The 26,652-nt window shown below is 33.7% G+C and overlaps 1 protein-coding gene across 6 annotated transcripts in view; it reads left to right on the top strand.

The window, feature by feature from the left end:
• The window catches only part of jing (AE binding protein 2 jing), a 386,189-nt gene that overhangs the window by 315,440 nt on the left and 44,097 nt on the right, over nt 1-26,652 (top strand). Inside the window, exons 1-2 of one of the 6 annotated variants that reach the window (XM_072521088.1) lie at nt 3,305-3,455; nt 4,937-4,998. The exons of 2 other annotated variants lie outside the window; for them this stretch is intronic. The gene's annotated coding sequence lies outside the window, so the exon portion shown is untranslated. Of the gene's footprint in view, nt 1-3,304; nt 3,456-4,936; nt 4,999-8,067; nt 8,188-17,381; nt 17,726-26,652 lie in introns of those variants that run through there. 3 more of the 6 variants (XM_072521090.1, XM_072521089.1, XM_072521087.1) reach the window with 3 other exon arrangements.

The following is a 26,652-nucleotide window of genomic DNA, read 5'->3' as shown; positions in this document are numbered from 1 at the left end:
TTTGAAGCAATTACGTACTACGTTGAAACATGGTAAACGAACCTAAAATCTTCTACGAATCTAGAACTTAGAATCGCATAGAGCCTTTTGAAATTAATATCTTGCTGTCAAGGTGTGAAATAACTTAAACTTTGTAGCATTTTTTAACGTTTTTTTGCTAATTTGTCTCACTTCAACAATAAACAATTTTTATTCTGGGCTTAGGCTGTTCCAAAATGGGTTCTATACTACGTTCATTCTCAAAATAAGCTCGAGGTGGCACTGATGAGTGGTTGTGTCGTGACGTCGCAGCTTGCTATTGGTTAGACATTAATTTCCTTGTGCGACCTTCAACTTATCTTGGAAATGAACATAGTTTAGAATTAAATTTTTTCGCCCTTATCTCCTTTTTACATCCATATAATAGCTATATTAAAAACAGTGGGTGACATCTTTGTTTTAATGGACTGTTTTTATTGGTTTCGTTTCGTTTGGCTGCTTTTCATTGTAATATTTGTATTTCTTTACATATTTTTGTGTACTCTAATTATGCGTTTTGGATATGGTCTTTTTTCTTTAATTTTAAATGGTTTGTGTCTACCCGCTGGAAAACACCAAAAAAAGCCCGATATCTCATCGATTATAAAGTTCATCAAACACTTTTTATTTCACATACCTCTACCTCTAAACATTCATAAACTAAGAGAACGTGTCGTCGTAGTAGATAAACCACCATTATCTTAAAATATATCTAAATCAAGTTTTCCTAAGACAGAAATACTTTCTTTATATGTATTTACACGCCGTTATCTCCATTTTAGCTAATAAATCCTTTCTTGGTTGAAAACTGATGCATATATTATCCAATTACGAAATAACTTGTAACTTACTCGTTAACAATCGGAGAGTCAAAGATATTACACGACATCTTGACTAAATCGAACATTGTTCGATGTTTCACTTAAAAGATTATCATTGGCATTGCTGCAAATGTTGTCTTTGATCCTATATTCGGAAGAAAATCGGATATCGTGTGTAGATCTAAGATAGTTCGTTTTAGAAGCATGATACAATAGTAGATATCTGATTCGTGCTATTTAGCGATGTTTTAAACGAAAAAAAGAAAAATTTTGTTTTAATAAATAATTCATCGTCAGGTCTGTGGACAGGTTACTTAAATGCTAAAAATTCTAAAATATTAGGTTCTATAAAATATACTATAAATTATGCTAGTCGAGAATAGATTTCTTCCTGTGGGGCCTTCTCAAGGACTCCGTGTTTGCAAGAGGACCATGCACCCTTCTAGATCTCCAAACTGCAATTGAAGAAGAATTTGATTTTAAATCTTCGCGGACAACTGGACGTGATTCGCTGGACGTGCCTCTCCTTTGCAAAACATTGCAGTAAATGCATTGATAAGATGGGCATCAATTTGAACACTTAAAGTAATTCTTTTTCGAATTCCTTTTGTAATTTCTTTGAATAAATTCATTTTGACGCTGCATTTTTTCTCTTAATTCAAATTTGTTGTCTGACTTATGCCTACACTGTTAGAAGCAAAATGACCTTACTGGATAAAAAAGAGCAGGACAAGTCATAGAAACAGTTTAAACACACACGTCAAGACACTAAAATAAATTTTTTGTCGTGTTGTTTTTTATGCAATGACATCAGTATGCCTTTATACATCGACATCTCTTGTATCGGCATTTAAGTACAATTTATACATTTTTTAAAATCAAGCATAGATAATACTGGTATAATTTAGAGTATATCTACTAATTTATAGAACTTAATAATTGTAATTTATAATTTTTAGCATTTAAGTAACCTGTCCGAAGACCTGACGATGAACAGCAAATTGCAGTGTTCGAAACGGGTCGTCTTCCAAGATATAATAAATTTTGTGAGTCCTCTTCAATATTTTGGTTTAATTTTAATTTTTACTTCGATGTCTGCAGTACATCGAACAATGTAGTACAATAAACATTTAGTTTATAGTATAAACTTATCAATCAAAGAATTTAACATATTACAGAATTCGAAACTTTACCTAAATGTCTATAACGAAAAGACCCATGTAAATCAAACTATCTTAAGACATTTCTACACGAAAACAGTAGTCTAATAGCTCAAACTAATCACCGATTTACCATATTCTAAAAGCCTTTTGGCAGTCATCACATCATCAAAATTTATATCGTCTGCCGACGGACAGAGAACGCATCGTTGTTACCAAATTTATAATATCTATGGGCATAGAAAGCCAATGGGACATAATGTCTTCTATAGTGCGAGGGAAGGGAGACAGAGAATTGGGGTGTAGGACCGATTCAAGCAGGAAAAACCTGATTGCACATTCCATAGGCGCCGACAAAAGATATTGGGTCGTATTAAAAAAAATACTTCTACAAAAAATTCTTTTTTTGGAATTTGTTAACTAATGTTGGATTCTTTATATTACAAAACAAGTAGTAAAAAGTTTTTTTGAAGATGCTTTTGTGGAGATGGAGGAAAATTGAAACAGCCTAAGAAAATATGTAAATTAAAACTTGAAAATATGAATAATTATGAATAAATGAATTAATTTTGACAATTGTTGAGTTACATTTCACCTTACAGGGACCCTCCCTCTTACCGCATGCTTGCATTGATAACTAATGTAGAATAACTTTTGACTCTTCTACATTTTTTTAGGAATTACATTCACACCAGATTTCTACAAAATTAGTTTTGTTATCGTACCAAATAATTTCAACCACATTGTCCCACGGACACCACATCACTATACAAAATAATTAAATTACAGCAAACAACACTCTACACTCTACTAACGAACTACTTTCCAACTAAAACGCTTGTGGTGTGCTTCGGCCCTGGTATCCGGTCGTTTACACGTTTAAACATAAAGGAATTAAACGTCGCAGTATCTAAAGTGTTCTACAATATATGTTACCGCAACTATAATATTATATTTGTTTCCGTTCTTGTCGGTTTTGGTCATATTTCTACTGTAAATGCCATTTATTGTCATATTTTCTTTTCTATTATAAGTCATTTCGTGTTTTTGTATTTTTCAAAAAAGTTCAGTTCATTATCAGTTTACCATACCGGATTTATAACACAAAAAATCACATTATTATCGATCTAGCTTATCTCTTATCTACACTACACTAATCTTTTTCGCCTTTGATACAATTTGTTGCAAAATATTAACTTTTACGTAAACGATTCCACTTCATTTGTTATCTTTGAGTGTGTGTAGTGTACATATTTCTAATTGATTTCCAGTAATTGTTATCAGTTTGAGTATGCGGATTACTGATATATTTACCGGTAAATGACGCGTTGTGCACGTATTTTGCGATGTTCTCTAGTTCATGGTCGCAGCTATTATTAATATATAGTTGATACAGTATTTTCAAGAAGTTTAAAAGGGTTTATAGGGTTTAAAACGAGTGACGTTAGGGAACGTGGTTAGTGACATTTTTCGTTTAAATCTTTCTTACTTTAACGATCAATGTAATGAAGTCAAATAAATTATTAAAGCGTTAATTGATAGTTAGAATAGAGATAAAATATACAGGAAAGTTTTTTAACAAAAAGTTTAAGGTTATTTTATGTATTTAAATGGATCTGGACTGACATCAATCTTCAATCTAGAAGGAATAGTACTGAGTGGACGAATAATCTTAGGAAGATCGAGGCTCAACTTGTTCCTTACATTAATGATTATAACGATAAAATATAGATCATTTGCTCTATGGACTAAAGGACTCCAGCCAATAAAATGTTTTTTGTGATTTGTCTGAAAATCGCGCCTGTCACTATCTTCACTGCCATCAACAAAAGCTGGATTTATTTCGTCTTTACATCGCTCCATATATACCTACTAATATCAGTTTTTTATGTTATCCTTTCACTTCCCTGAAGATTTCTGTTTTATTATGCGGCAATGGTATAAACCGTCGTTTTTCAGAAATATGGTAGATGAAATCGTGTCAACTGATAATACCTCAGTCATCTGCAGACGACATAGTTATAATTGCTAATAATCCTGCAAAACTGTAATAACTTATAATGAACTTGACAAAAACAAAAACCATGTACAACGAGCTAGTGGATGTCCAAGACGTAATAATAAACAACACTGCACTTTAGACAGTAGACGAGTATGTATACCTGGGACAATTAATACATAAATCTGGCTCCTTATTCCCAGAAATCAACAGAAGAATGAAACTGGCTTGGGCATCTTTTGGTAAAAATACAGTTATATTCAAATTCAGGATGTCACTCCACCTGGAGAAAAACATTCAATCAGGGTATATATAAAAAAAGATATAAAGTCACTCAAAGGTCAATGGAGCGATGCTTGCTAGGTATAACAATGAGAGATCGAAAAATAATAGAATGGATCAGACAGAAAACCAAGTTACTGATGAAATCCACAGAATTAAATCTTTGAAATGGCAGTGGAAGTGACCTTTAGCGAGAAGAACTGACAATAAATAGTCCACTAGAATTACACTGTGGTATCCAAGAGGCGTCAAGAGACCGAGAGAACGTCCAAATTTAAGATGGGGCTATGACATGAGGACAAGCCGGTACAGCAAGACACAGAAAACCGAATATTATCCGTAGAATAAGCTGAGAATGATGATGATGACATAATATGTCTAATTACTAAATATATGTTTATTAATTTTTAAATATGTATATTTTGTAATTTTCAGGTAAAAATCCTTATAATAAAGTAGAATATATAAAAACCTAATATGTAACTGCACTGATGTTAGCTGAAATTTCTTTGACCAACTGGCCGTGGGGTTTACCAAACAAATTGTCATTAAATTTATAAATAATTCTAACATCGTGCATTTTTAATTTATGTATAGTTATGTATATTATATATCTGGTGTCGAAAAAGTCTTTAATAAAATTTTTTTTGTTTCAGGTAAGCCACCATCTTGGAAACTAGTGATAATGGGTGATAACAGAAGAAATATAAGATGTTTTGTGAGTAATACAGTAATATTTGATACATGATTTACAAATTCTATCGAGTCGAACCATAAATAATTACTATTGATGGAGATTGCTTAAATTGGTCGGTATAGAGAGGTGGTCGCTGGGCAGTGGTTCAACAAAAACATTTAAAGAAAATATTTCTCCTTAACATTGTATGCTGACTTCTAACGGTCACCTACAGTTGAATCGCGACCTTGAGTCACCAAGAAAAAGGCTATTTTACTTCCACTCTGTTGAGCAGTGGCGCTATTCTCATATTTTAAATTTCTTATAAACTTTTATCCCTACAGTTGCTCCGTATCTGTTATATTTTGCATATTTCGTCAACAGAACAATAGTTTCATTCCCACTAGCTAGTGTTCAACCTTAGTAGTATGTTTTTTAGACAATTTCTAGTAGTCACAACACTGTAATTGTTGAGACAAATATTGCGATATTAATGGTATGAAACAAAATGTTTGAGATTAATTCATCGATAGACTGAGAATGGTGACCATTTGTTCTTTGCCGTTAATTTCAGATTTGTCTTATAGTAAATATTTTATATATGTGATGCTATCATTATTGAATGTAATTTATCATTTTAAGAATTTAAATGTTCTCCCAAAACTACGTTCGGTAGCTTTAGGTAAATGAAAGACTGACGTGGATAAACTTTACTTGACACTAATATTTCTTGTAATATAGTTAAGAAAAAATTTAAAGAAGATAGGTATTTAAGTGAATTATTTAGTTCACTTATAAGCACCTCAAAAACCTTAAACAGCTTAAACACAAAAAAACACCTAAACTGTTGTTTCAACTTGATTTTTTTGAACGTTTGCTTGAACTTGAAGATCATCCACTTCTCGTTTTTTTTGCAGTGTCTACGGTTTTTCCTCTGGAAATTGATTATTTTGCTCCCATTTCATCATCATAGTCATTAAGATCTTAGCAAATGTGTTGAAGTTCATCATTGAGCTTCAGCAGCTCGGATAGTTTGATTAATGATATTTCTTCACTGGTCAGCTGTTACATTTACTATCTCACTATACTGATTGTTGAGAAGCTTTTTCTTGAGAAAATCCACGTCTCGCATGCATAGTAAAATATGGAAAAGACCAGAGTTGAAACGAGTAACTTCTTGTTTGTCATAGTAATGGGACGATCATAATATACCCCGTTTAGTTCAATCATTTTTGCTCGTGCTAGTTGAATGCGTCTTCGAATTTCGGATTCATAACAGCCTGTGTTGTTAACTAGAGCCCCAGCATATATCATAAAGGAGACTATCTCACACCCTGCATCAGTGCGGGTTTCAAGAAATTTTTGTTATCGATCAGCATCCATGATTTTGGTTTTGTTGTAGTTAACACGTTGCCTGCCGTCTCGGTCTATGTGACTGAGAAATAAATTGCTCTGCACTGCAGCTAGGTCTATTTGACCGAGAATTTTCATGTAACTGTGATGCCGTCTCGCTGACTATGGCGTGAACGGAAAGTATTACAAAATCCTCTACGGCAGGCAACGTGTTAACCATAAGTCCAAATGTAGCATTTTCTTCCTTGAGATTTTTTAATAAGGTATTAATTTCTTCTGTAGTAGAGGCTACAAGTGTAGTGTCATCTGCGAAAAGGAAGATAACACGTATTCCTTCTCCGTAGTGCATTCATCAGATAGGCATCCGCTCATTCGAATATATGCCAGGTTATCTTGATACAGTTAAAAAAAATCTTGATACAGTTTGCTGCTAAGGTGAGACAAGTGTTTGGGTACGTACATTATCGTCAAAATGTTTCATAGTTTGTATCTAACATTATCAAAGGCTTTTGTATAATCAACAAAACATATAAATATCTGATATTCTCTAGTTTTTTCCGTGATATTTCTTACATTAAGAGTAGTCTATAATTGTTTCAATTATTTGTTGGACCTCTCTTATGTATCCTCAGGCCAAACGCCTATGTGCCAGATTTTACTACATTTCATAGCCTGCTGCTTTGTTTAACTTCAACCTCGGAAAAAAATTAACTCCCATTTACTTTAGTTCAAATTTAATTAAGTTTTTGTAATTTCTCTTATTCTTATTTAGTTAGCATTTTCTTTTACATTTTGTATGTTATTTCTAAACTGTACACTTTACTACTTACATACATAGCAAACATCGCAGGATCGTCATGTAAAGTTTCCCAAAGTAGGTTCTTTTCAATGTTAAATATTTAAGGGAAAATAAGAGAATACATCTTTACGGATTCTTAGTTTATTCTAATATGTAAATCGATGTAAACATGTTTATTCAAATCACTCTATGCTACTTCAGCAGAACGTAACCATCTTACACAAAGAATAAAACGAACCAGAAAGGGAACCATAAAGAATAGAGAATACAGGAGAAAAAAATGATCTAAATTCATAGCTGTTTATAACAACAACAAAACAATTAATATTTCTTTTATATAGAATCTGAACACAGATTTGTAAAGTCACAAAGACTAAACTGGCTTGGTCACCTAGAAAGAATGCCAGATAATCGAGCTGTAAAAGTAGTCCAGAGATGGAAGCCCCAAGGAAACAGAACAAGAGGAAGGCCCCGTAAAAGATGGATAGACGACGTAGAGAGGGATCTTAAAACCATGAACATCAGGCAGTGGCGAAGGAAAGTATCCGACAGGGCAGAATGGAAGAACATTGTTAAGCAGACCAAGACTCACAAAGGGTTGTAGCGCCATTAGAAGAAGAAGAAGAAGAAGAAGAAGAATCTGAACACAGAGTTTTTGCTGTTTTTGCTAATGTTTGCCTTCATTATTTTAGCTCACAATATAAATTCGTATCGTCAGATTTACTAAGTTTTTCTATCCTGAACCTTATGATTTTTGAGTGTTCACTTTTGTCCTTTAAACTTACAGGGAACTGGTATTCACAAATTAAAAAGTTGAATGTATCTACACACATCCAATTGCTTTTATCACACTATTACTTTGAATGATTATTCTGATATCCAAAGCCCGTTGATACTTATCTAAAAAATGAGTAAACATGCCTTAGATATCAAACGGTGTAAAATGACGTGTGTAGTATCGACAAAGGTGAAGGTGATATAGTACTTCCTTAGTGAATTATGTAATTAGGGTACCGGTTGATCGTTTACGAATGTTGTGCGGCACAAAGGTTAAACTGCTGATAACGTAGACACCTTAGGTAAGTTCTTCTATATTCTCTAGAACAAGTTCTTTGTATTTTTCGAAACTTCCTATACCTTTTCAAAGTAGAAATTACGGCACATTTTTTGTTTTTATTTTTCTTTTATCTATCTATCTCTTTCAGTGTGTTCTACAATTTTTCAACTGTTAATGTTTTTGTCCGTCTGAATCCTAATCTCGGTTATCAATTTCTTCCTCGATCCTCCTATATTGTTGTGATTCCATCCAGTTTTTGTACTGCGTGGATAATTTGCAGATGACTGGACCAATAAATTAAAAAAGGCCGAGTTTCTGGGGCAAATTTCCGTTAGTCTAGAATATAAGAAGCTTCAACTAATAGTCAGAGTAAACTCATGGGCGGTAGAAGTAGTTTATTGTAGGATTGTAGGATTTCCTGGCTACACAATTTGCGTGAGTGGTGATGACAAGTGAAATTGTTCCCCACAGTGTGTCAATTGACAAAAAAAAATGCTTAGATGGAAGTGGTGACTGACAAAACAAAAGATAAAAAACTTAAAAATGAATGTACTAGGGGATGTCTGATATCGCAAGTTCTGCAGAAATATCATCAGGGAAATAGACGCTGCCTTGTAAATAGATGTGTGTGTTGTGAGTCTTTTTGACTGTGGACTTAATTAATTAGCCGAAAAGATAAAGATACTGAATGTGAGTTTCTTTACGATATAAATTCAATAAAAGACGTTCGGCAAAGGCTTATTATCTTCAAGAATTCTCTGGTGTTTCTCCATAGTATGTTGTATTGGTATTTCTTTCCCTATTTCTATGCTTTCTTTGGAAAATTTAACTAATGGTTAATTTTTGCTGTAGCTGTGCTTGACTTGATTCATAAGAATTTATTTTTTTAGAATCGTCTTCATTTCTGTGTGTCAAATCTTGTAATATCTTGTATTCTTCTGATTAATTTCATTTCGCTAGCTTGGATTCTAGAGTTATATCTTGGCATCGATACCCAGATCTTAAATGTTCTGTGCTTCTCAGTAATAATAACAATGCTATTGAATAGAGATTCAAGTTTTTAGGGTAGAAAGTGAATTAGATTCTAGTAATTTTTTTGCACTTATGTTAATACTTTTTGAATGGCTATTGTCTCAGCTGATAAGATAGATACACGTTTATCTATCTTGTTCATATTTTTTTTATGTTTAAGTAAGTAGTACAAAGGCACAACCTGAATTTAGAACTTAAATTCTTACATTTTGTGGTAAAGTATTTTAAATATTGGCAATACCGACTACCACCTTTCATTTTTAAACAAGTTAGTCCACTTTGAACCCTTCACCCCATGTCAGATTAAAAATACGACAACCTGCGTTTTACCCACTATTTGGTAACTGGTTCGTCGGGCCATAAGTAGGAATTAAAAAATTAATAGGGTACAGTCAACTGTTCAACTGTTTTTTAAGGTGAAAATATTTGTGGATCACTTTAATGAATGAATTTACTTTAAAGTTTGTAGCTGCCCAAAATTTAGATTTATACAAAACTATGACATCTTAAATAATTCTAGAACAGTTCTAGTCGTCAGAGATTTCATCTCGTCAATTTTGGGAGACCAAAAGAGATTGCCACTCCTACCCCCGGGTTTCTCTCTAGAATCCCCCTTCCGTCAGACCATTGATTATAAACCACACGTGTGAACGAATTTTGTGTGAAAACTGCATATTAACAAAAGTGTGCACGTATTTGCTTTTATTTTCTAACAGTACCTGTAACATGAATTTGGTTACCGATTTTCTGTTTTTTGTTGTTCTTCTACAACGCTGACTGTACTTCTGACGGCACTTCTTCTTTAAAACATTTACTTGATACTCCAATTTTTTTACCTTCTCCGTCAATTCAGTTTCAAGTTTTGTGGGCAAATTAATTTCAAAACTGGAAATATCACTGAGACTACTACTTGATCTCTTAGGCGATGGAGTTGACCTAACCATACAATCGCCACTTGTAGATCTTTTACGTTTCGTACCGCAATAAACGTATGTAGAGCATACTGGTGGGGTATCACCTAAAATAGGTAATCATTGAAATGTATGTGTAATTTTAATTAAAGCAAAACAAGCATCTCCATTATTTCTGGAGTGATACTAACAACGCAGAAGGCAGAGAAGGTAGAGAAAGAAGAACAAGAACGAATGACTGGTTTGACGAAAAATGTCAGATCATAACAGACAAAAAAAACAGAGCATATTTACTGATGCAACAGGGGCACAAAACCCGACAAGCAGAGGAAGAATATCAACGACTACGCAAAGAAAAAAAGAAAACTCACCGAAGAAAAAAGAGAGAATATATGAACAAAGAACTTCAAGAACTACAAGAACTAAATAAATCAACAGAGACAAGAAAATTTTATCAGAGACTAAACAAAAGCAGAAAGGACTTCAAACCGAGAACAACGATGTGTAGAGATAAGGAAATATGACGGCTGCATTGGATAGGACATGTAGAAAGAATGGAAGAAGGCGAAATACCAAACAAAATATTCAAACAGATGCCAGTAGGAAAAAGAACAAGAGGAATACCGAAGCTGAGATACTTAGAACAAATAGAAAATGATATAACAACCTTAAAAATAAAAAACTGGAGAAAAAAAGCACGAAACAGATCAGAATGGAGAAGAATCCTGGAACAGGCCAGGACCCAAAAAGGGTTGTCGAGCCAGTGATGATGATGATGATGATGATGATACTAACAACGCATTCATATTAAAAAAATCTCTTTTGATTTAATTGTATAAAAAATATATAAATCACTCAATATCAACTGATTTTATATAAAATATATTTTAACAGTATTATTCTCATTGACAAAGCGCATTAGGCAAACATAAAAATATTTCCAAAGTTGAGTACTCACCTAAATCAGTTGCTAACTGTATAAATTTTAGAGGAACTGCATTTTTCCTTAATAATTTTCTTTGGCCACTTGGTAAATTCTTGGTAAATATGTTCCACTGCAAAATGATGCTGGCAAATTACCCTCTGTTTCAGGTCACTGATATCCATCAATAAAATATCAATATTCCCGCAATTTCTTTGCCAAATTTTTGTGCGCTCTACGTCTTTCAGGGGAAATTTAAAGAAAGATATATTATTATTTGTTCCATCGTTTCTTTCAAAACATCCCGCGTAAACACACTTATGCGTTACAGAGGCCATTTTATTTAAAATCCTTTTTTTGATAAAATTCCGCTATAACTTCTCGCAACACTAATCACAGATAATACACCCATAGGGTAAGTTCGGCCCTGACACTACCCCTATCTCCTCGCAAGTCAGAGAGAGAATGAGAAATCTCGATACGGTTTTCGAATGGCGCCATCTAGTTGTTGATACGTCTTTCGGTTACCACGAGGTGAGCTATCTAGGGGGTGTTTTATAATCAATGGTCAGACTGTAAAACAGAGATATATACAGGGAAGCTCGAAACGAAGCAAATGTTTATTAGTTAAATCGAAAATGATTTCTTTACTTACTCAATGACAAAATCAAACAAACCAGAACAAAAATTATATGAATAACATAAAGAGAATGGATGAAAATCGACTATATAAACAAATACTTACTCAATTATAAATCGAAAGGAAAACGTGTAAGACAAACCATAAAAAGAAGGAACGTTTTCAACGCACTCAATTGATTCTAAAGCTAAAGCTGAACAAAATTGTAATACACCTATTTTTGTTCCTTGGCCGAATCGACGACGAATTATCAATTTTTGGAAAAATTTTCTTCTTCTATTTATCCTATTGGAGAACCGTCTTTACTACTCTTATTTGTTGTCATTCGGCTTGTTTCATCATTCCATTCTACTATTCTATTTCTTACTTAGTTCTTGATGTTCTCCACCTTGCATCTACGTCGTATATCTGTACTTCTGGCTCCGGCCCATACTATATTACCATTAATTTTTCTAAGTGTTTTCATTTCTGCTGTTTATAACAGCTTCTCTTTTCTTTGTCCTCTGCTCATTCTCCATATTTCTTTTTGTGTTCCGTAGAAGTCGTGTTCCATCTGTCTTGAGAAGCTCGGCCAGTGTTCCTTTTTATTTGTCCAACTAACTTATTCGTTTCATTACTGATTAGTTTATAGTGGTTGTATGCCTGTTGTGTTATGTTCTGTATTGTAAAAAGGCTTTCTTCTTTTCTTCACATTTTGTCTTCACTTCCCTTCTAAACCATGGGGTTTTCTTTTTTAATATGTTATTGTTTGTTACTCTCGTCTCTCCAAGTGATTCTATTGCAGCCCTAAGTATGAAGTTTTTCCCAGCTTTTCTCGATGTTATCGTTTTCTAATATTTCATTTCCAGCGATCTTCTCTGATATTCTTCTTCTGTATAAGTATTCCGTGAATTCCGTATTTAGTCCTCTAGTATTAGAGGAAGGGGGAACAAGAATAATATTGCTGTATAAAAAAGAATAAAACTTTATATGGATTTACAGAGAAACATGTTTACTTTCACATTAGAAGTAGAGTTTCGTGGCGGGAAAAACAATTCTTTTTCTTATGGTATATCTGCTATTGAAGGTTGCACCAATTGAAATTAATACAAACTGCATATTTTTTTTACTGACAAAATGCTCCGCTTCTTATACAAACCATCTGGATACGTAGCTAACAATTGATCCAATAAAAAATATTCCTTCAGATTTTACAGCCAAATCATCAGCAATCGAAACGTCTTTCTTACATGTTTCTCGACTGAAAAGAGTCTTTTTGAATTCAGTAGATTCCAGTATAATCAACGCCTTAGAAACGCATGAAAAAATTGTATCTGTAATACCTCCTTTTGATCAAGATACAAGTAAAAAACCAATGAAACAAGCTACGAAGAGACATTAAAAAATCACTCATGCCCCAAAAATAGCAGTAAAAGATTGTTTTAGTAAATCATCTTCTTCCTAATCCTCCCTCTCTTTCCCTCTACTTTTTTGTAGTAGCCTTCTCTAGTACTACTACAATTGCAAGCTCTTCTCTGTCTTCAGCTATTTTTTTCCTTTTTTTCTTATTTCTATTACATTTCTGTAACAAAACGTTCAGGCAAAAAGTACTTCTCTAGTTCTAAATCCATCTCTAGATATTAACTGCGTTTTATCTTGATCTTCTTCACACTTATTCTACTGTGGATGATCCGTATGAATAACTTCAAAGTGTGACTCATAAGACCATACCTTATTAGTTTATAGTAGCTACAGTGTTTCGGATGTTGGTTTTTTGGTAAAGTTATGAATTTAGACCTCAACCAGTCCTCTGGGAGTTAAAGTTGAGTAAACATGATTGAAAAACCTATCAATATTATAATATCTGTTGTTCTTCTGATCTGACGTCATTAAATAATGCATTTATGTACGTATAGCAAGTTGTCCGAATCTCTTCTTCATTTATTATCATTTTACATGTCAAGTCTTCAATTGTATGAGTTTTGTTTTGATAGAAACCAGCTGGTCCTCTGCTTTTTATTTAACATATTGAATGTGCCGTGTTTGTATTCTAACTCTTCTATTTAAATTTATTTATTTTCCATCCACTTGTCTTTCGCAATCTTTATCCTTTGTTTTATTAATTTCTGTTTTTTCTTATATGCCTACCTGTTGTTTATCTGTTGTCTTCTCTGCTTCATTAATTAAAGAATTGTTTTGGTCATCCATTGTTGTTTTTTTTTTGTCTTTGATTCTTTTTAGTATATTTTCCTATATTTGTGAGATATTATCTGTAAACATTTTCCATATTTCTACACCATTGTTGTCATATACTATTTTACTTAGCTTGTTGTATGGTTGTTTTGGGACTTAAAATATCTGGGAATTTGCGTTGCAAACTGTTCTTCTGTGTATTCATTTCCATGCTTACAAACTTCATCGTTTTCAAAAAAAAAAGACTTTAATAAATTGTATTTAGAGACAGAAGTTGTCAGAACAAGAATAAAAACGAAACATTTAAGAAATCTTGCGATTTAAAGAGATTAGGGGAGCTATTTAAAAATTTAAGGGATGCAACCATGTCATAAAGATTGATGTTTGTTACGTACGGTATCCACATTTTAACTTTAAAATTTTTTCGACAACGTCTATTGCCTTCTGGTATTTTACTCTTGATTTTGGTATTTTCACTAAATATTAGTAAAGAAAGATAATAGAATTGATACATACAAAGAAAATCCATGATGAATAGCTCCCCAAATGAAAATCGTCATTTTTCAACAGCTAACGGTGAATTACAGAGTCTTAACGAGCGAGGGCATTCGACGGAATTCGATTTAAATGCCTTATTCAACTCATCAGAACAACATATAGAAAATTATAGAGTCAGAAATTTTCATTGTCATAAAAAAATTAAAAGAAAAATACTAAATACTTTTTATCAGAATTGTCATTGCTTTATACATTTTCTTGATATTTACATTAACGTAGCATATAGTTTAGTGATCGTTTCGGTATTTTTAAAAACGTGAATATATAAAATACTTTACATGACAACAATACACTCATACTGCATTTTTTAAATTGTTTATGAATGTCTATTACAATGACATTACTCTGGTAAAAACATTTTACTGTTGCATTTTTCCAAATCACTCTTAATTACTTTTCCATGCAAGGATTCGTTTACAACGCTATAAATACAGCAATCTAATTTGTAATTTAGTATGTAATCTATCAGTTACATCTAATAGCTATATATTTTTCTTGTACCGTTAGTACAGCGTCACAAATGTCATTCGAAAGTATGCGGACGTTTCCTATACCAGTGATGTAAAATATCCGAAGAGGATGTAAAATTGCGATGGTAGAGGTAGAAGTACTTTAATGGCTTATTAAACGATGCGTTGTATAGAAAATGACTGAAACTAGCGGAGACTGTAACAATAAGGGTGACAAAAATAACGAATGAAGGAAGTTGTAAAGAAAGCTAAACCAGCTTTCCTTTGGAACTTGTTCATCCCTCTAGTTTTTCTGGTCTTTTTATATCCGTATTCATTTTGCTCCCTCTGGGGCATCGCTTAGGCAGGACTTTTCACCCTGTAGCTTACATCTGCTGGACACAACAATGTTACACTACGAGATTGACGGGGGGTGGGAGCGGAAGCAGATTAGCTCTGTGATTTGGATTACGCCTTTCAGTTGGCTTCTGTTAAACGCTTTTGTGAGATCCACCAAGCGTAGGAAAAGTGTTTTGTTGAAATCTATGGACTTCTCTACTAGTTGCTGTAATGTGAAGAATGCGTCGATTGGTCCCGAATTCTTGGATCTTCTTTTGGTATTCCTACGGTATTAATTAACTTCTTTGACAAGATTTTTGTCACCAATTTTGTTGTAGACTGGAGCAGAGCTATTCCTCTATAATTATGTGGGTCGGTTTTAGTAATTTTTTCTATATTGGTATTGTTACGATTATTGAATTGTTCTGTCCAGGTTTCAGGTTTTAAAATGTTTGTTTGAATTTTCTCATTTATATTCTTCCCTTTCCTGGTGAGCATGTTAAAATGCACGATGGAATAACAACTAGTGTTTATAAGTTATGGGAGACAAAGATAACCTTTTGTGACATTCTAAACTGAACTAATTCAACTTACCTTAGTAAAAAAGTGTACACAAAAAAAGTTACAGCCCTTTGATGTATAGGGCTGTAACTTTTATTAATCCGTCAATCAACAAGCAAAATTGCTTATAAAGAGGAAGAAGAAGATATTCTTCTTTTTCATGGTGTACATGTTAAACTGCACGATGGAATAAACTAGTATTGATACAGTTATGGGATACAAAGATAACCTTTTGTGACATTTTAAACTGAACTATTAAAATCGAATTCGAAGAATCCTAGAAGAATCCTTATGTCACAACCTGTGGGAAGTAGAAGCAGGGGTAGACCAAAACTCAGATGGAGGGATGGTGTAGATGAGGATGGTAGACAAATAGGCGCAGCAAACTGGCAACAGTTGGCAATGGATAGAACTGACTGGCGTAATAGACTTGGGAAGGTCGAGGCTCTTTTCTAGGGCTGTAGCACCAATGATGATGATGATGATTAAAATCGAATTAGAGAAAAGACTGGAAAAGTGTACTTATACAGACTGACGAAAAAGGTCTAAAATTTAATAGGACAGAAGCACAATCTTCCTAATTTTCATTTAAAGATTAAATTATGAATGATGAAATGGTTTTAAAAAGTAATCGTTTTAGTTATTCTAACGCCGGAGCTGTAACAGAATCTGGATCAAGCAAAACATCTATTGTTTACTAGAAGTTTTGTATGCGTATGAGTGTGAGTTTAATTTCCTGGATAATTGGTGTCAGGCGTGGGGTCGTATTCACTAGACGATCACGGTTTTCTCGTTTACTTTAACTTTAAAGTACAATGACAAACCTATTTCGTTCCTAAAAACACTGATTTTTACACGACAGTTTTGCTTCTAAATCTAAATTGACAGGAGCAAAAATAATGTGAATTATTAGAGTCTTCATAAGTTTGTGCATTGTTATATGATTAGTTTGTGCTTCTAAAAAAATAAGATATGAAGTTTGTTCTTCTAAATTCTCTTCAACACAAATTTTCATAGTTTATTATTCATTCTTTTAAGGCTTGTTACTTCCTTTTTCAATACTAGTGCAGATCTAAAAACATTTATCGCTATCGTCACCAAAAAAGGATCCGGGAATTTGGGATCTGGACGAAATCTGGAGCCGTTAGTGTATACTTTAGAATTAAGATCATTAATTCCCGTTAGAAAGATTCCATGTTAAATTGAAAAGGTTCTGAATAAAGAAAATGATCATCTCTCTATTAAAAAGGATACAAGGCAGACAAACTATATTAATTACCAACTTTCAATACTTAAGACTTTAAAAACATCTAAAAAAGATTTTTTTCATATTTCTTTTAGCTGTCTGTCTTAGTTTCATTTATTTTACCTACATTTATGTATACCTCTGTTATATCCATTGTGTCTGTTTTTTATTATTATAGTCTTTTGGATTTCTGATTTCGTATTTTGTTTTATTTTCGGCATATTTGATGTACTTAGTTATAGAGAATTCCAGATGAAGCCTTTTCAAGCCTTCGTGTCCTCGAGTCGATCGTCGGGTGGTATCGATGCGACGACCCGACCGTTGTTTGTTGACTCCCTCAGCTGTTCGGATGCGCCACTGTTCAGCCTAAAGGCACACTTTGAGTGCGGACGGACGGCCGTAGTTTTATTGTGTGTTGTAAATGGGTCTGGGACTAGAATCCTGAGTGCCGAGTGGGTCTCTAACCTTAACAATTCTGGCCCCTTTGCCAGTACATTTTCGAAATTTGTAGGGTAAACCGCGCGCGCTCCGTCGAGACAGACATTCTCTAGTTTTTTACAGTTTTTTCTATGAAAATCCGCGCGTGCGCCGCGATAGTTATGGAAAGTGTTTGTTTTGTGGAAAACGTGTTGTTATGTGTGTTGTTCAACAGTTTATAAAAGGAAAATTGCAGTGTCTGTACTTACAGAGGAATCCCTATCGTATGATTGGATGTTGCTCATAGATAATGGTAGGAAGCTTTTTGTCTGTATAGTACATATTGAGCTTCTAGTTAAGGAAGCCATTTAGTTGTTTAACATGAGATTTCTGCGAAACAGAATATTTTTTGTGTTAATTTTAGTAATCTCAAAATTCTTATTAGATTCCTTGTTCATTAAACATCTAGACCACTGCATTTCTTTTACTTTATAAAAGAAAATTTACCACGTGTTAACGACTTACTATATCTGAACGTTAAGACTAGTTTTTCGTAATAAGTAATTTGGGCAGCTGTTCCTATTGGATTCGATAGAAATGACATTCTTGACTTGGATCTACTCTTTTTTTATTAAACGATATATTGACGTTCACAGATGGTTTGGGTATTATCTATTTATTTTAATACCTCTTTCCTTTTAGTATGATTTTTTCCTAGACCTCCACCAAAGACTGATTCAGCAACTTAGTAGATGTTCTGTCTATGTCGTAATTTTTATGTTTACTTGAGGCATTTGATCTGTATATCTATAATCGATTAAACTATTTTTAATGCCATTCTATACATTAATGGCTTCATTATTTGATACAACAGTAGAGCAATCTAGTATCTTTTGCTTAGTAGTTATCAAAAAATTGCGTTCGAAAGTAACACAAGTAATCAGAACTTGCCCGCAACAAAATTAATTGTTGTAAATTTCATATGTCAATAGACGTAACTTTATTGAGGCTTCTTTTAGTTGAACTGGTTACACGATAGTTGACACAGAATAACAGAAAAAAATGTCGTATACCCAACCCTTTCGGTTTTATTTTATTTTTATAACATTAGGTTACCCACCATCTTAATAATTGCTCATAATGTTGACTATTTTGCTTTCAGGAATAGTAAAGGATGTTTCCGAACTTATCTCCAAGAATTATCTACCATCTACCTTTAAAATCAATAATGTACCTATCTTATGCTCGGTTTTTCTAAACTTTGACTGTCTGACAGTCTTTCTACCTATTTTATCCATTTTATTGGCCATTGAATGAATTTTTTAAGCTACCTCAATATTTGAACTTTCGCAAGCGTTGGTATGTTTGTCCATATAATTTGCAGCGTTCTTTACCATACATTAACCTCTTTTAAACCTCTTATTTACCCTCTTTAACTCCCATCTATCTAATTTTTCATAGTAGGTCCTGACAACTGTGGTATACGTTCCATCTTCTGCCATTCGAGATAGATTTTTCGAAATTGTATTTTGTTTATACTTGTACCGCCCGGTTACTCCTTTTGACGATCCCATTTACTGTTTTTTTGTCGGTTGTATTTTGTTAGCGCTATTTGTAAATAAACGAATTGTCTAAGAGTTAGTTCAAATGATTGCCATAAGTTTCCTACAACGAGTGGTCCTAGGATTTGTGGTTACGTGCTTATTTTCATATACTTCGTTTTGTTGGTCTTTATTATTAAACACATTTTTGTAGCTAATTCTTTTAATGCTACATACGCCTCTCGTACAGTGTTTTCCGTTCTCCCAACAATATTGATATCATCAGCATAGGTCAAGATTTGCACTGATTTATTATATAATGGGAGCCTTTTGTGTGCATTTTTTTCAGAATTCGATTAAAAACTACAGTAGAAAATGGATTACCTGGCGAAAGGCCTTTATTGATGGTAAAGCTATCGGAAACGTAACCGTCTATCAAAACGCTGCTCGGAGTTTCACTTAGTACTAAACATTGAGCAATTATTGCTAGTTTTTGTGGAAAATAAAAAAATTCTAGTGCTTCATAAACATTATATATCTTTATTATAGTATGTTCTTGCAGAAAAGCAGTGAACATTAGGTCAGATAATAAATTATATCCACATGAGACAACCAAAATTTCATTCATTGACAAATAAATTAGACTATTGCTGATCTGTTTCCTAATAATTCAGAGAATTATAAAAGAGTATATGTATTTATGATTTTCGAATAATCTAGGAATCTGGTTTTTTAGATAATATATCAATAATATATGTGTGCTTAACAAACTCGATCAATCAAATTTAAAACTTATATACAGGAATCTTTATTTTCCAAAAACTTCATCTTTATATTATTTTCATTAACATAATCAATAAAATTTTGTTCAACTTCTTTTCTATCAATACAGATACCGAACAGATCTGAATCACTCCTTCAGTTATTTTTATCAAATAAGTCAGGAAGCCGTGGCATAAATCATAAACGTTAACAATTATAACAACGTTAATTACTTAATGCAAGGTCATTATGCGGCTTTTTGATAGTAGAAATACAGTTTAAAATAAACATTATCGAATGACGTATGGTACATGACGTAAAGAATCGAGCTCTTTCCTGTTGAGATTACATAGGGAAATTTGTCACGATTTTCCGGAGAGTATTATAGTATCTATTAAAATTTACTGTGGTTAAGTACGTTGCTAATTTTTTATGACTACCAAAAAATGTTAATATCGCTGCCAAAAATTGTTTGTAAAGGTAAGTTTTAACCCTACGTTCTGAATTATTTTTCTGTATGTATTAGAAGACGTTTAGTGATTATGAATGTGGATCTTCTTCCAGCAATCTTATTGCTATTTTGACGTGACGGTCATTTTCTGTGGTTGCTCGTTCTAAATTCGCTAAGTTTGTATCTAACAGTTTTTCCACTGCATTAGTCTATTTGGTTTCTGATCGTATTCCACTTCTATTTCCCTCCTGTTTTATCCTTTGTCGGCACGAGTTTTTCGCCCGTGCCAGTTCTTCTAATTGGTGGTAGTCTGAAGGTATATTTACTGCGAAATTAACATTTTTAATTTCGCAGTGGCCTAACACTAGATTATTTTGATTTGCTTCTTCAACAATTAGATATTCGGCTTTTTCCATATTAATAGTCAAACTCTAAGCAGAGTGGAAAGTGAAAAGCATTGTCATCGTCTATGGAAATGCCGATGTTATAATAGGTGTGTCTCCATCGTCGTAGTGCTGAATTCAGATAAATTTTAAATGAACTCAGAGCTATTTTCTTCCTTTTCCCAGTTTTCCTTGGACCATTAGCTCTATGTTGTCGGCAAGAATGATGCTATCGAAGAATGTTAATGTTATTGTAAATACAAAAGCCACTCTTGGGTTGTTCCACCTCAAAAACTCACATCTCAAACGTATGAATTCTTCTGTCATTTGTTCTAATGTCCCAGGTTTCAAAGGTACAGTGGGTACCCACACTGTTTAAATAATAAAATGGTTTGTTTTGATGTTCAGTTTTTGGTACGGTTGAATTGCTGGTTTCGAAAATTTTTGCTACTAATCCAAATTATATATGTTAGGTGAAACTGCAGTGGCATTTCAAAATTCAGTTTATCTCAAATCACGTTATTTCAAAACTCTGAGATGGAAAAGTTTATACCCTCGTCATGGTTCTTATTCTTCTTCTGTTAGGTTGTTGATAATGTAAAATGTAAAGCTACTTTTGAGTGCTATATCTCTTCAATTTTTGTTTACATTTTTTCCTATATAATTGCATTTCCAAAGCTTCTATTACGATGTTCTGTACCTCCCTACGTCAATACTGCCCTGTCTATTTTTTTATAGAATTTCTGTGTGGTTCTGAAACTAAACGAGTTTATTGCAGCTGTCGCCGTTCCTCGCATCCCAGCTTCCAAAGCTTGCGATCGTTCCACTTATCTGCTTGTAGACCCCTATCTTCCATTGCACCATTTACTTCTTGTTTCCACGATCTTCTTGGTCTTCAATTTTTCTTGCGGTTGATGAAGATCCGCTGAATCATTCTCTTTGGTCATCTTTGATCATTCATAATTTCGACATGGCTATACAATTTCAGCCTTTTGCATTCTATAGTTTCCAGGATGTCAATGTCTATGCCTATAGGCGCTCTGATTTCAGAATCCCCTACTCTGATCTTTTCTAGTGATTTGGCAATATCTACGCCAATAGTTCCATTGTTTTTATTTTGGGTGCGTCTTTTTTATTTATTAGCAAAGCTTTGCACTATATGTAGCAATACTTCTATGATATTTTTGTATATCCTAATTTTTGTGTTGCGACTGATGTGGATATTCCAGAGTATACTGTTCAGTAAGTATTACTTGGTCATCCGCAAAATGTAAGCTGTACAGTTTATGATCTCTAATTTTAACATCCATATGTTCTCATTTTCTTTTTAAAATATCCTAAACCCCCTCCAAATAAAAGACCGTAGGTGTAACGCAGCAGCCTTGGCGAAGTGCTTTGATCACCTTCATCTATTTTGTCACTTTTTGTCCAATATTGATTCAACTAATCATATCGTAGTACAACATTAAAGTAAATAGGTGTAATTTTCTGGTCTAGCACCTTGGCTAAAATGGGACACTATCATACGCCTTTTGAAGATCAATAAATACCATGTTTGTCTCCATATTTTGTTCCAAGCGCTTTTCTATTGTTTGTTTTAGACAGAACCCCATGTCTATGCCAGAACGACCAGTACGAAAGCCACTCTGATCTTCAGCGTCTTCCCAACAATCCTCAATTCAGCTTTTAATTATCTTCCAGTACATTCTACACATTCTCCCGTACATTATAGACGACAATTTGGTAAGGTTTATTGCTTAGTATGAAAAAAGTGAATTCTTCTTGAACAACTTTCGAGAAATTTGTATGAAGATAAACTAGTGGCAACAATTTCTTCTTTTTGTTCTTGTATAGCGTTAACAATTAATTAAATGAAAATTATTTACTTGCTCAGAACTAAGTGCTCAGAATGGTGATTTGGCGTTTTTCTTCTTTGGCTATATCTGTCTTCAATTTTGCATTCGATGATTAGTTGAATTTTTACCAATTTTTTTTTGACAATTTAACACACATAAGAAAATAAAAGAAGTTACAGTACACAAAAGAAATACACCCATAACATTAACGAATAATGAAGGTCATCCCTAGAAGACGAAGTAATGGAGGAATGAGAAAACTACATTAAAGCATTATTTAAGGATGATCGAGGATCACTACCTAACTTAAGTGCAAATACAGGACCATCAATCTTAAAAGCTGAAGTGGAAAAAGTCATACACCAAGCCAAAAACAACAAAGCCAGTGGACCAGATCAAATATACAGCGAATGGCTAAAATTACTCTCGAATGACAATATAAAAGAACTCACTGTACTTTTCAATCAAATATATGATACCAGTGAAATTCCATCGGACTGGTTAAAATCGATCTTTATTCCTCTACCTAAGAAACCAAACGTTAAGAAATGTAGCGATTGTAGACTCATTAGTTTAATGAGCCATGCCGTTAAAATACTGTTGCATATTCTTCTAAATCGAATTAACAACAAGTGTGAAGAAATAATTAGTCAAGAGCAGTTCGGGTTCCGGAGATGCCTTGGAACTAGAGAAGCACTATTTTTTATGCAAACACTCCTTTAACGATGTTGGGAGGTAAGAAAAACCGTATATATGTGCTTCATTGATTTTGAAAAGGCATTTGATCGCGTTCAGCATACCAGACTAATTACCGCCTTGCAGAGCATCCAACTAGATGAGAAAGACATCAAACTTATTGCCAAACTTTACTGGAACCAAACAGCCATTATTAATACCAACAACAGAGAATCAAAGCCAATCAGTATTGAACGAGGTGTAAGACAAGGCTGTATACTGTCTCCCACCCTCTTTAACGTGTATTCTGAGAATCTATTTAGGGAAGCTTTAAAAGATCAAAAAGGAATTATCATAGGAGGAGAAATAATTAACAATATACGGTACGCCGACGATACTGTGATTCTAGCTGAAAACATCGACGATCTGCAGGAGCTAATCAATAGAGTTGACATGGAATGCACAAATTGGGGACTGTCGATAAATATCGATAAAACTAAATACATGGTGATCAGTAAAGTGGATATCGGCGCAATCCAACTGATATTAAACCAACAACCGCTGCAGAGAGTTCAGAGATTCAAATACCTTGGATGTTGGATTACCCAAAATCTGGATCCATCCTTCGAAATTCGATGTAGAATTGTACAGGCAAGAAACTCATTTCAAAAATTCAAGCCTCTATTATCCAATAACTCATTAAATTTGGAAATCCGTGAAAAGTTTACAAGATGTTACGTGTGGTCTGTACTTTTGTATGGATGTGAAACTTGGACTTTAAACGCCGATATCATGAATAAAATCGAGGCGTTTGAGATGTGGTTGTATCGAAGGATACTAAAAATTCCATGGACTAGCAGAACCAGAAACGAAGAAGTTCTTCGAAGAATGAGACATCAACGAACTCTATTAAATATTATTAAGAGGCGTAAACTAGAATATTTTGGACATATAATCAGAGGACCAAGATATGAGTTCCTTCGGCTAATTCTCAACGGTAAAATCGAAGGAAAGAAATGGATAGGACGGAAGAAACTCTCTTGGTTGAGGAATTTGCGGCAGTGGACTGGTTTGACAGCGGACCAATTGCTACACGTAGCGCAAGACCGAGATCAGTATAACAATATTATAAGCATGGTAGTCGCCGACGTTCCGTAGGGATATGGCACTCTAAGAAGAAGATTAGTTGCAAAATTTTTGTTTTATATTTCTCATAACCCGACCGAAATACTCTAAATTCCCTTCTTGATGGTGGTATTAAATAATAACTTTATTCCATTTATTTATTTGTCTTAGCAAGCCACTTCTTCATTTTATGCCAAGACATGCAATTATTGACACTATTCTATAGTTTCACGTTTCGTAAAACTGAATCGAGAACAAATTTATTCGCCTATCATGACTATAATTCTCAATTATGATAACCCACATGCCTATGCAATGTTTCATTAAACTAATGCACCACCTGTCCACCAGCTGTTTTATACGTATTATCTAGCAAATGCACCCTGCACTGCCGCAACATTCATCTAGTTCATCTTGAAAATTCTGAATAACAACCATGATCTTGTCCAGGTATAGCAAACCATTTTTTTTATAATGCAGGTGTATTCGAATTAGTGTAGCAAAACACGATATGCACATGCATAACACCCATATAATTTGATTTTAATTTGACCTTGTACGGGAAGCACATTAGAAAACCTTTATAATTCGGAACACAGAATATTACACGAGTTTTTGGCGTTCGGAACATTTCCCAAAATTTTGGATATATTGCATCGGCCTCATCGATTGGTTATATAGGATATCGCTTTCTAAATTTCGAATTAAGTTCAGACTGTGCGGGGGGCGGTGTGAGTGTGTGTGTTTTTTGGTTTATCGGTCTGAATTAATAAAAGACTTTAATATTATTGAAACTTTTCGGCGAACGGCCATTTTTTTCAAGGAACACTTGATTTTTTTATTTACAGGTTTGATATTTCTTAATTTCAATCATCTCTCATATACATATTGTGTTTTGTTAGATATAAATTGTCTGTATTAGATGAATGATGAATACTCATTTCACGACATTCTTTCCTACACTTTCTTAATCTCAGTAGATTTTCGTCTGGTCCGTATAAGACCATTATCTCACATAGTGTATGGAAAGCAATTACGGTTTAAGCATAAAAACATAAAACGCTGCAATATTTTTAATACATGATTCACGAAATTGTTATTACAATATTCAACTTAATATTCTTCTTCTTCTTCCTCTTTATAAGCAATTCTACTTGTTCATTGGCGGATTAATACCACTATGGAAGGTTGTCACTCCATCTTTTGCGCGGTCGTCCGATACTTCTTGACCTTTTGGCGTTTTGACGACACGGGTGTCCTCCATTCTGCTTATGTGGTTATTCCATTCTTTTTTTCTATTTTGTGACCATTCATTTATACAATGTAGGTTACATTTTCTTCTAATGTCTTCACTTCTCTTTCTATCTCTCAGAGTATTTCCTGTAATTCTTCTCAGTACTTTCATCTCTGCCACTTCCAGTAGTCTTTGCATTGTGGCTGTGTCGGATTTTGTTTCTAAGGCATATGTCATTATTGGTCTTACACTGGCTATATAAATTCTTGACTTCATCTCAGTGTTAATGTGTCTGTTTCGCCATAGTGTTATTAAAGCATCCTGTCAGTCTATTTGTTTTTTGTACTTGATCTCTCACTTGTTTGTCCCGGTCTCCATAGCTGCACAGTGTAATTCCCAGGTAGTTTATTTCCATTACTTGTTCAATACTGATGCCATCAATTTCTATTTTACATCTGGTTGGTTCTTTGCTGACTACTATTGTTTTAGTTTTCTAGATGAGATTGCCATATTAAATTCTTTTGCTCTTATGTTAAATCTGTGGACCAGCCTTTGCAGACTATCTTCATCTTGGGCTAACAATATTGCGTCGTCTGCGTAACAGATTATTTTGATTTCTTTATTTTCCCATTCTGTATCCTCTTCTTTTGTTAACGCTTCTGATGATTTCATCCATGATTAAATTGAAGAGCATGGGGCTCAATGCCCCTTGTCTTATTCCGCTGCCTATTTCTATAGGGGCACATCGAAAATCCGAGTTATGAAGAAGTAGTTCAGATAATAAATAAACTAAAAAACAATAAAGCACCAGGAACGGACGGAATTTCGGCAGAATTATTAAAGCATGGAGGATCCGAACTCTGGGAAAGAATCCATTACCTAATAACATTAATATGGACGAAGGAGCAAATGCCAGAGGAATGGACAGTTGGCCTCATACAGCCAATATATAAAAAAGGAGATAAGAGGGAATGCCAGAATTATAGGCCAATTACATTGCTAAATGTAATATACAAAATTCTTGGTATAATCTACAATAGATTATTAGAATACTCCGAAAATATAATTGGTGATTATAAAAATGGATTCAGACCAAATAGAGCCACTACAGATAACATATTCATACTAAGAACGATACAAGAAAAAGCTTATGAATACGACATAGACCTATATAATATGTATATAGACTTTAAACAAGCTTTTGATAGTGTGA

Source organism: Diabrotica undecimpunctata, chromosome 1, assembly GCF_040954645.1.
Source record: "Diabrotica undecimpunctata isolate CICGRU chromosome 1, icDiaUnde3, whole genome shotgun sequence".
Lineage (NCBI taxonomy): Eukaryota > Metazoa > Arthropoda > Insecta > Coleoptera > Chrysomelidae > Diabrotica > Diabrotica undecimpunctata.
Note: the sequence above shows the minus strand (reverse complement) of the source record. Positions and strands in the feature narration are given on the sequence as shown.